The sequence below is a fragment of the Artemia sp. Qi Xiang Cuo genome, chromosome 3 (genome assembly GCF_049724085.1).
Source record: "Artemia sp. Qi Xiang Cuo chromosome 3, ASM4972408v1, whole genome shotgun sequence".
Classification (NCBI taxonomy): domain Eukaryota; kingdom Metazoa; phylum Arthropoda; class Branchiopoda; order Anostraca; family Artemiidae; genus Artemia; species Artemia sp. Qi Xiang Cuo.
In genome coordinates, this window is record NC_142796.1 from 25,065,875 (window position 1) to 25,076,306 (window position 10,432).

Consider the following 10,432-nt stretch of genomic DNA (forward strand, 5'->3'; position numbering starts at 1 on the left):
AGTTAATTATCCCCACAATAACTGCCTCAAAGCCCCCATTCCTCAAGACTCCGTTGAGCACTCCTTTTATTCAACGAACGGCCCCCATGACTGATGCTGCACAAGGGTACTCCTCCACATGCGGAAAACCTACTTGTGCACCTCAAACACCAAACACGGGAACGTGTATCAATAACAACGATTAGACAAACTAATGAACACAGGGGCCAAGAGTCTCCTTCTCGCTTATCAAACGCTAATGATCCTTCCGCAGGTTCACCTACGGAAACCTTGTTACGACTTTTACTTCCTCTAAAGGATCAAGTTTGAACAACTTTCAACCACACCACGAGCGGCCCGGAAGCTGCCCTGGCGAGTCGTCCGAAGTTCTCACTAAATCATTCAATCGGTAGTAGCGACGGGCGGCATGTACAAAGGGCAGGGACGTAATCGACGCAAGATAATGACTTGTGCCTACTAGGGATTCCTGGTTTATGGGGATCCTTGCAGTCCCCAATCCCAACCACGGAAGAGGTTCAGCGGTTACCCGGTCCTCTCGGACAGGGAGGACGCGCTGATTCTTCCAGTGTAGCGCGCATGTAGCCCAGGACATCTAAGGGCATCACAGACCTGTTATTGCTCACTCTCATATAGCTAGACGCCAATTGTCCCTATACTAATATCGATCAACCACTATTTTCCTTCTTATTTTTATATTGCTTTTTTATCTTTCTTTTTCTTATTTAAAATTAAAATTTGCTAAACAATAAAGGAACGGAAATTCATAAACACCAACTTAATAAAGATAGAGATCTCAATCTGTCAATACTTCCAGTGTCCGGGCCTGGTGAGGTTTCCTGTGTTGAGTCAAATTAAGCCGCAGGCTCCACTCCTGGTGGTGCCCTTCCGTCACGTCCTACTAGTTTAAGATCTGCAACCAGCCGTCCCCTGGAACCCACCCACATTGGGGTTCCTGACGCTGCCCGCGGATTCATTCCCGTCCCTTCCGCAGAACGCTGTTTGACTTCGGGTCTGGTTAGAACTAGGGCGGTATCTGATCGCCTAAGAACCTCTAACTTTCGCTCTTGATTAATGAAAACAATCTTGACAAATGCTTTCGCAGTTGTTCGTCTTGCGACGGTTCAAGAATTTCACCTCTAGCGTCGCAGTACGAATGCCCCCGTCTGTCTCTGTTAATCATTACCTCAAGTCCATAAAACCAACATAATAAGACCGAGGGCCTATTCCATCATTCCATGTTGTGATATTCAGGCGCGGTGCACCTGTTTTAAGCACTCTAACTTGTTCAAAGTAAACTTATCGGCCACCCAGGACACTCGGTTAAGAGCACCCCGAACGATCCAATGAATTGTCCGATCGAGGCAGTGACCACCGTGAGGCGGCACCACCCGACCGAGACCCATATCCTACTACGAGCATTTTAACCGCAACAACTTTAATATACGCTGTTGGAGCTGGAGTTACCGCGGCTGCTGGCACTAGACTTGCCCTCCAATGGATCCTCGTTAAAGGATTTAAAGTGTACTCATTCCACTCACAGGGCCTCGGATGAGTCCTGCATCGTTATTTTTCGTCACTACCTCCCCGTGCTGGGTTTGGGTAATTTGCGCGCCTGCTGCCTTCCTTGGATGTGGTCGCCGTGTCTTAGGCTCCCTCTCCGGATTCGAACCCCCGAGTCCCAGTTCCTCGGTGCACCCCTGGTTGGCGCAGCGCCTACCATCGACAGGGGATAAGGCAGACATTTGAAAGACACGTCGCCGGTGCGAGACCGTGCGATCGGCTATAGGTATTCAGAGTCACCAAGAGACGCCGAAGCCCGAATGGTCTTGATCTAATAAAAGCACCCCTTTCGTGAAGTTGGGGCTATTGTGCATGTATTAGCTCTAGAATTACCACAGTTATCCAAGTAGGATATAGTACGATCTAAGGAACCATAACTGATTTATTGAGCCATTCGCAGTTTCGCCCACTTGGGGATTGTACTTAGACATGCATGGCTTAATCTTTGAGACAAGCATATGCTACAGGCAGGATCAACCAGTTAAAACATTCACGTTACCATCAGGCACATTAGAAACACAGTCAACCATTGATATTTCTCTCCTGGAGTACGGCCACCTTCCCATCCTCCTTTCATTACCCCTTAATACCAGAGTAGAAGGCTCTACTGATAAAAACCTAAGGACAGACACAAGGTGTCCACACTCTTAAAGAGTAGTATCTCACACAAGCTGCTAAGGTCTGCGTTATTCACAATTGATCAAAACAACCTCACTATGAACCCACCATCTGTGTCGAGTTTTATAGAAACTCTATCACAGTTTACATAAGGCCTAGATCACACAGCTCTCAGTAAACAAAAAAAAGATTTAACTAAATCTCGAAACCAGTAAAATCTATGGGATAATATTTATTTTAAAACTAAATGTCTACCTTGTAAATAAGATAAGAAAAGTACAAAATTAAACAAGATAAATTTCCGGGTGGTTGCGTTATATAAACTCGACATTGTTTTTCAAATTCTATCTAAGTTACGATTCAACTCTTTATAGATATAGAAACTAAACTAAATACATTGACCTAATTGAACATAGTATCACTGACCTTGGGGACAAAACTTTAACACACTAAACGTTTAAAGTAATATCTAATTTCCGTACATGTCCATAAAATCGATACAGCTACAACTTTTAACGTCTGATTCTTTCCGTTTATGGTAATACATGTTATAAATCGATTAGCAAATTTGCTCCAAAACGCCCCCCAACGCTTGAACTTTTTTACTTTCACGTTAATGCTACCAGGTCAAAATAGTAAGAAACTAAATATACATGGGAATGGCAGCGCGGTTAAAACTAATCTAATGAATTTTTAGTATATGCATGTTGTATGGCAGCTCATTTTACTTAAATAAACTATTTGTACATTGTAATCCGTGTTGTACTATTCTCTCATCCTGAATGGTTGACACCAACAAACCATCTCATCTTAATATGGATTCGATTCCAATTTAAGACACATATATTGGAGTCAAACTTTCACTTGACTTCTACATACAAGATAGCAGCGACAGATTTGATCTGTCAAAGTCTGACTGACCAATTTGTCTAACTACTGCGAGCCTTGACGTAACAACAAACAGACCAAAACATACCCCACAAGCCCTAGTAGAAATGAAAGGCACATAGGCTCTCTCTCTCTCTCTCTCTCTCTCTCTCTCTCTCTCTCCCGGGGCCTTCAATGGAATGAGCGAAACCAGTCATGTGTAGAGTTTTCAAATTTCACACACATCAACTGGGTAGAGCTATCACAGGTGCACGGTTGCTTAATGCCGTGAATGGTAAGACCGTTGCTCAAGCCCGATTCTACCATGTGCTATACCAATACACAACAATAGATTCATTTCGACATGGATCTCACCTAGACCATGGCAACAGTTTCGATACATCAATCCCGCTCAATTTTTCTTGTCTATAGGTACCCCCTCATATAAGGTCTGTGGATTATCGACAGGGGTTCAGGATGCAAATTTTTAATTAGTTTTTTAACAAAATTAGGACATTTTCAGAATAGGGGTCTCAGTCGACCAGCCTGAATGGTTGAAATCCACTATCTCAGAATTGGGGCCTCAGTCCAACAGCCTGAATGGTTGAAATCCACCCCCAAAAAATTGTCCCAAATTCCTTTCTAACCTTAGCAGTGGTTAACGGAAGCTTTAGGTAGTGAATGACTAGACCATTGCTCTAGTGCTAACCATCCCCTTCCATCAATCACGCTCAATTTTTCTTTTCTATAGCCAGCCCCTCATATAAAGTCTGCGATTTAATGGCAGGGGTTCAGGAGGCAAATTTTTAATTAATTATTAAACAAAATTTGGACAGTTTTCAGAATTGGGGTCTCTAAGTCCAATAGCCTAAATGGTTGAAATCAAATAGCCATCTCATCTCATATCCTACACTCAGTGGCGGATATTCCACAGACACACACACACACACATACACACACACATATTTTCAAATGGGGTCCCATATCCACCGCTTCCATAGCTCAACCTTACTCAAAACCCAACCCTCGCTCATTCTTGGTCTACCAGAATTAGTCTACCAGCCTGAATGGTAGAAATCACCTAGGTCAGAATTGGGGTATTAGTCCAACGCTTCCATCTCTAACCATCGCTAACCCAAATCCACTAGCTCAGAATTGGGGTGTTAGTCTACCAGCCTGAATGGTAGAAATCAACTAGCTCAGAAATGGGGTCTTAGTCCATCACTAACCATCACTAACCGACCGAAAAGCTAAAATAAGGTTTTAATGATACCACTCTACTTATTGATTGTACTACAAGATCTAATTATGGTTCTTTACATAATCAGCTTCCATATTTTCACCTTCCAACACAACCAAAAATCGATCATTAGTGGTGTTTTAGAATCCAAGAATTAAGGTTAGAAAAAAACACGAACAGACTTTTTGTCGACGTCAACCGCGTCCATTGCTAAACATTCCTTACTCAAATCCACTTGAATTTTTCTTTCATATAGACCCCCCCTAATATAGTGGGGTGTTTTTTTGTGGAGGTTGTAATCTGTAATTTTCTAAGTAGGCCCCACCCCCCACGATGCTGGGGCAATGTCCCTAAATTTTTATTTTTATTTTTTTATTTTTTATTTTTTTTTCATTCAAGCTTCTCTCGTCAGGATAGGTGGGGAGGGGGTGCCCGTCGTCTCCAATCACTTTCCAAATAGTGGGTGGAGGGTAGGCTAATTCTCGTAGCAGCCCCATTCCGTCGTGGTATGATTCACATTTTCAACACCTGGCGTCCAGACTATCATATAATCTACCAAGCATACAACTACCCCAAATCAGTATCAATAAATAAATGAAACCCAAAACGAACAAAAATTCAAATAAATATTAGAGTCATACTCATAACGAGCATAAATTAATATGAGTCGGGTTCAAAACCCCTGTGTTTTCTAAAAGCCAGAATATAATTTGTACTTTACTGAAAAAAAAAATTCAAATGAGTTTACTGAAAAAAAATTGGCATTGTCAATTTAATATACATATGCTGGTATTTATTACCTAAAATCTAAATTAATTTTTGATTTCTTAAAGTTGCAAAAATGAAAACATTTCAAAGAATTGTTTTCAATAAAGCGCCAATGACGCAGTAGGTTTTAGGCTTTTGTAGTGAGGCGATACCCAGACTCTTGTTTATAGTTATTTTTATTCGATTCAAACTTGATTTGCATATTCAATTTAAGTTTCACTCGTTTTAAGATTTATTTATTCATTTACATTAATATGTATTGTATGTTTGTTCGCATTGATTGTTTATTTAATTTCTGTTCGTTTTAAGTTTCATTTATACTTTAATAGCAAACTATTTTTTTTTGTTTTAAGCTTGATTTTCATATTCAATCCAAGCATTACTCGCTCTAAGATCTATTTATTCATTTATATTATTACTTGTTGTATGTTTTTTGCTATGATTGTTTATTTAATTTCTGTTCGTTTTGGGTTTCATTTACTCTTTAATAGTAATTTCTGGTCGGTTTGAGTTTGTATTTTAACATGTATTTGTGTCTCCTGAGCTTAAGTTTAAATTGGCCTTTACTTTTCTTTGAAAAACTGATTTTTCGGAAAGTTGTTTTTAATTAATAATTAGTAAAGATGGTGGGAGCAGTGAAGATGTCAAAAGTAGAATAGCCAAGGTTCAGGGTGTTTTTTTCACAATTAAAAAAAAGTTTGGAAGAATAGGAAGATAAGTCTGCAAACCAAGATTGGAATATTAGAAGTTACAGTGGTGACAGTAGTCAAATATGGCTCTGAAGCATGGGCACTTTAAAAAGCGGATGAAGATTTACTAGATACATTACAGAGAATTTGCTTAAGGATTGTTCTTGGTACCTGGATGACTGACCGTATTTCAAACAATAGGCTCTACGGACAATGTGGTTCAATACCGATCTCTAGGGCTATAATGAAAGAAAGGTTGAGATAGCAGGGCACGTTGTCTGGATGAAGGGTGACAGATTACCGAAGATTGTTCTTTTTGACCAACCGTCTAGGGCTAAAAGGAAAGCAGGTCGTCCTCGTCTGAGGTGGGAGGACGTCATAAAGAAAGATTTAAAGGAAATGGGAGCTTCGTGGGAGGGTGTAAAAAGGGAGGCTTTGAATATATTGGGATGGAGGAGGAGCGTGCGTAGCTGTGTTGGCCTCAGGCAGCTTGGTGCTGCGGTGACTTATTAGCAGTAGTAGTAGTAGTAGAAAATGGATAATAGCACGAGAATAAGCGAAAGACAAAGTTATCTTCAGAATTATCAATCCAAAGTTAGCACATTTGCTGGATTAGACAATCCTGGACTAGATGAAATGGACTAACACTTCATACTTTAAAGATTAATTGGAAACTTTTTAGGAACAAAACAAAGGAGGTTACTAAATAGCAATCAAAGGCTGGAAGGAGTAAGCTCTGTAGGTCGTTGCTGGTTCAGCCATAAAACTCCTTGCTCTAATTCTTTTGGCAAATATTATTTATCCCATATCTTCAAAGTCAACCGTGATAGCAGAGTCATCTGTAGTAATTTCAGCTTGCTCAACACATAAGTTCGGGCCTTTATATGTTTTACAAATTTTCTATGTATCAGTGTTCTTTTAAATCAAACTACTCTCTCTCTCTCTCTCTCTCTCTCTATCTCTCTCTCTATCTCTCTATATCTCTCTCTATTTATATCTCTCTCTCTCTCTCTCTCTCTCTCTCTCTCTCTCTCTCTCTCTCTCTCTCTCTCTCTCTCCTCTCTTTGCAAGTCCGCCTAATTTCAATGGAACTAATCTCAGTGCAATTAACAGACAAACGCAAGCTGAAAATAAAATGTTGAGAATTTTTTTTGTAAAATGAAGCAAAATAAAACAAGTAGTCTAAGCTAAAGCTAATCAATAAAATACTAGATAAAAGTATTTTCAAGAACGAGGGTCTTATTCAGAGAAAGTACCGGATTCACCCAATCACCCCCCCCCCCCAAAAAAAAACAAACAAACGAAAACAAAAAAGAAACCCGTAAACTGGTCTTAAAATAGGGAAAAAACTGCCTCCCCCCTACAAAAATTCTTTTGGTGCCCCCTCCCCCCCACCCGCAGAATCCTGGATACGTCCTTGGGAAAACTCTATTTGACTTAAATTATGCAGATAATTTGAGTGACCCAAACAAAATATAAAAAAAACGGAATTTTTGAAGGTTTTCATGGTTCAGGATTCCAGAATAGGTTTGAAAATTAGTGTTAAGAACATCAAGTTATATAAACTATGACATGTCGAGTAACCAAACAATCGAAGAAGTGAAAGAGGATAGCTTCACTTGAGGATAACTCATGTCCCATTCACAATGAGATTTTAAAACTTAAAACGAACAGAAATTATTCCGTATATGAAAGGGGCTGTGCCCTCCTCAACGCCTCACTGTTTACGCTAAAGTTTTTATTGTTTAAAAAAAAGTTTTGAGAAAGTCAAACTTTAGCGTAAAGAGCGAGGCGTTGAGGAGGGCACAACCCCTTTCATATACGGAATAATTTCTTTTCGTTTTAAGGTTTAATGTCACTCCTTACTTTCAGTTTAAAATTTTTTTTTATTTAAAGGCTGCGAAAGCGGGGGTTTGGGGGGCGGCAGCCCCCCAACCGTACTTTCTAATCCCTGTACGTTTTAAGGGTCGAACTTGTGACTCAGCCTCTTTAACTCTTTAGAAAACGTAGTTTTTTTTCAAATAATAATGAGATGAAAGGTTAAGATAGGCTGTTAGCGTTTTACTGATGAAGTATGATAGTTAACCAAATATTGTGCTTTTTTAAAAACAGCTGCTAAACGAAAATTAGGACGTCCTCGAAAGGGTTGGAAAGAACTCATAAGAAACAGAATGCAGGATTCGGAAACCTGATGGGAGTGAGTAAAGAGTGAACTGTAAAGAGAGAAGGAACGTGGCCTGCTTTGTTGGCCTCAGGCGACCTGGTGATGCGATAATTTGTCAGTAGTAGAAGTACGAATCAATACCTCATGGCGCCGTGATAACAAACCTTGGTAAGTAAATGAGATGGTTAAATAAATGAACTAGTAAATATTTATTAATTTACAATAAGGCTGGTCAAATATCTTAAGAAAATAAAAGACAGACGATTCGAAAATACGTTGGAATTTTATCAAAAAAGCTTTAGAAACAGATTAAAAAAATTTAACACAATAATTAGAAAGACATCGTCGTGTTTTGCCAGCGGGATTAGGTCTATTTTTTCTTTCCCTACATAGAAAAACAAATTAACGAACTTAATAAGATGAGGAAAAAATAAATTACAAGTCAAAATAAATTTAAAGAAAATACAAAACTGACGCTGTACTTAAAAAGGCAATTCATTAGGTAAGAAGCCAGAGCATGATTTAGTTCCACAAGAGCACTTCTTTTTTGAGCTGTTTTTGTCATCCTGTTTCCCGTAAGAGTACGTTAATTCTTCATTTTCATGAATATCTCTTACAGAAAAGAAAGAAATATGGGGAAACGCTGTTTCAGTTCTCACTGGAACTGGGCACAAATTTGGCTCACATGAATGGTTAATATAACGTCCAATGTTGTCAATTGTTTTTTGATCCACAATTGTAAGAATACATTTATTCTCATAAAATTCATTTAAGACAAATATATAGTTAGAATCAACGGTCCCTTGCAGAGCAAATCTTCTCTCAGCCTCTACCTTACTAATAGCCTCGCCAGCGTATTCACAAACAAAGTCTCCTTTAGAAATTTTCAATTTTGTTTTTAGTCCGTTACCCTTTTTCTCAGTTTTAAAAACTTCAAGGCCTTTAATAGTTTCCTTATCAAAGAAGCGGTTGTCACAGGTTAAGTCACACGTGCATAGAGACGAGCATCCCTTTTTGATTCTTTGAGTCAAAAGCTTGTTCCAAGACAAGTTCAGGATTCGATTTTACATTTTGCCAAGCAGTCACAGCCTGTTATAGTTGTAAAAAATTCTTCAGGGCATGCTGGCCCTGGAATATTAGTAAAAGTGTATACAAGATAGGATAAATCTTCTGGATGTTCATAGTCATCACTCATCGTGTTACTTTCCTAAACAATGGAATCATGCAAATTAGTTACTAAACAAGAAAATTAAATATAAATGCGGCACTTTATTTTTAATGGAAAAAAAATGTTTATCGTTAGAAATACTCAACATTTGTGGGTAATTCTAACATTGGGTCAAACCCCTTTGACCAAGAATAGTATCCATAACCTTGAAGTATGGTCTATGAACTGAGCTAGGGCTATGCAAGATTGATTACAACGCTAATGGAGTTTGACTTTCAAACTATGAACAAAGATGAACAAATTTAAAAGGCAAAAATAGCTAGACAACCTGCTTTATGAAGTATTCATATTTGTTCCGGACCAAACAGTTCCCAAACTTACCAGCTCATGATTCATTTACACATTGCAAAAATGCATGCAGGAACCCGTCCGTATTTATTCGAATGATAGCCCAGAAAACCCCAAGGCAAAGTTTTCAAATAACCGCATTACCGTGGATGAGGATAAGTTTGAAAAGAAGAATATTGGCTAATTTGACTCTCGCTTTATTCCTTTTACTGTGAAGGAGGCACAGAAGACCAAAAGAGTAAGTAATTCAATCTGAAGCAACAAATATTTTGATGTTCCACAGTCATGGTTTTATTCATTCAAAAACCTTGCCTATAATCCATCCTGAATTGACCAAATCGTTGACGAAAACTAGAGAATGTTTCAAGCACGAAAACGGACGGAATCTCCCACGGATTGCTAAGTCCGGACGGATTTCCGCAATTTGTGAATGAACCATGACCACTGTATGTACGGCTATCAATACGGTGAAAGAAAATAGCCACATCTGAACGGTACAAATATTTAACCCCAACGATTTATAAGTCAATATGAGTATGCAAACATGGAAAAAATTTACGATAAAACTTGGGTAACTCTGGATATTCATACTGAGGCTATTTAATATCATAAATTAATCCTTAAACCTTACATCCTTGTATACCTCCAAAGGTAAAGATAGTGTCAGCGAAGAGCCCTCCCCGTTTAATGTTCCGAGATTAGCAGCAGCGTATGTATCCTCCCTATCTGGGGATAAACTTGTGTGGTTGGTATGCCTATGTCACTCCTATGTCCTTTAAAATGTTTATTTCGTCCTGACTCATCGCCTTGTGCTTGCTTGTCACCTTGTCAATAAAAAAGCATATTGGGTAATCTGGTCACTAGCATGAAACTTACAAATTTTAGATATCTTGTGTGTAGGTAATTCTCCTTATATCTGTGTGGATTGCGTGTTGACAAATTGTGGCCTCCCAAGTTTGTTATTCTGTCTGTCCAATTAAAATTTGGCATCCATCGAATGCAGTTATTTC

The 10,432-nt window shown here is 38.9% G+C and overlaps 1 pseudogene; it reads right to left on the reverse strand.

Annotated features, from left to right (window-relative positions):
- Window positions 1-236: 236 nt before the first annotated feature.
- Window positions 237-2,044, reverse strand: LOC148953910 (small subunit ribosomal RNA; annotated as a pseudogene).
- Between the last annotated feature and the right edge of the window lie 8,388 nt (window positions 2,045-10,432).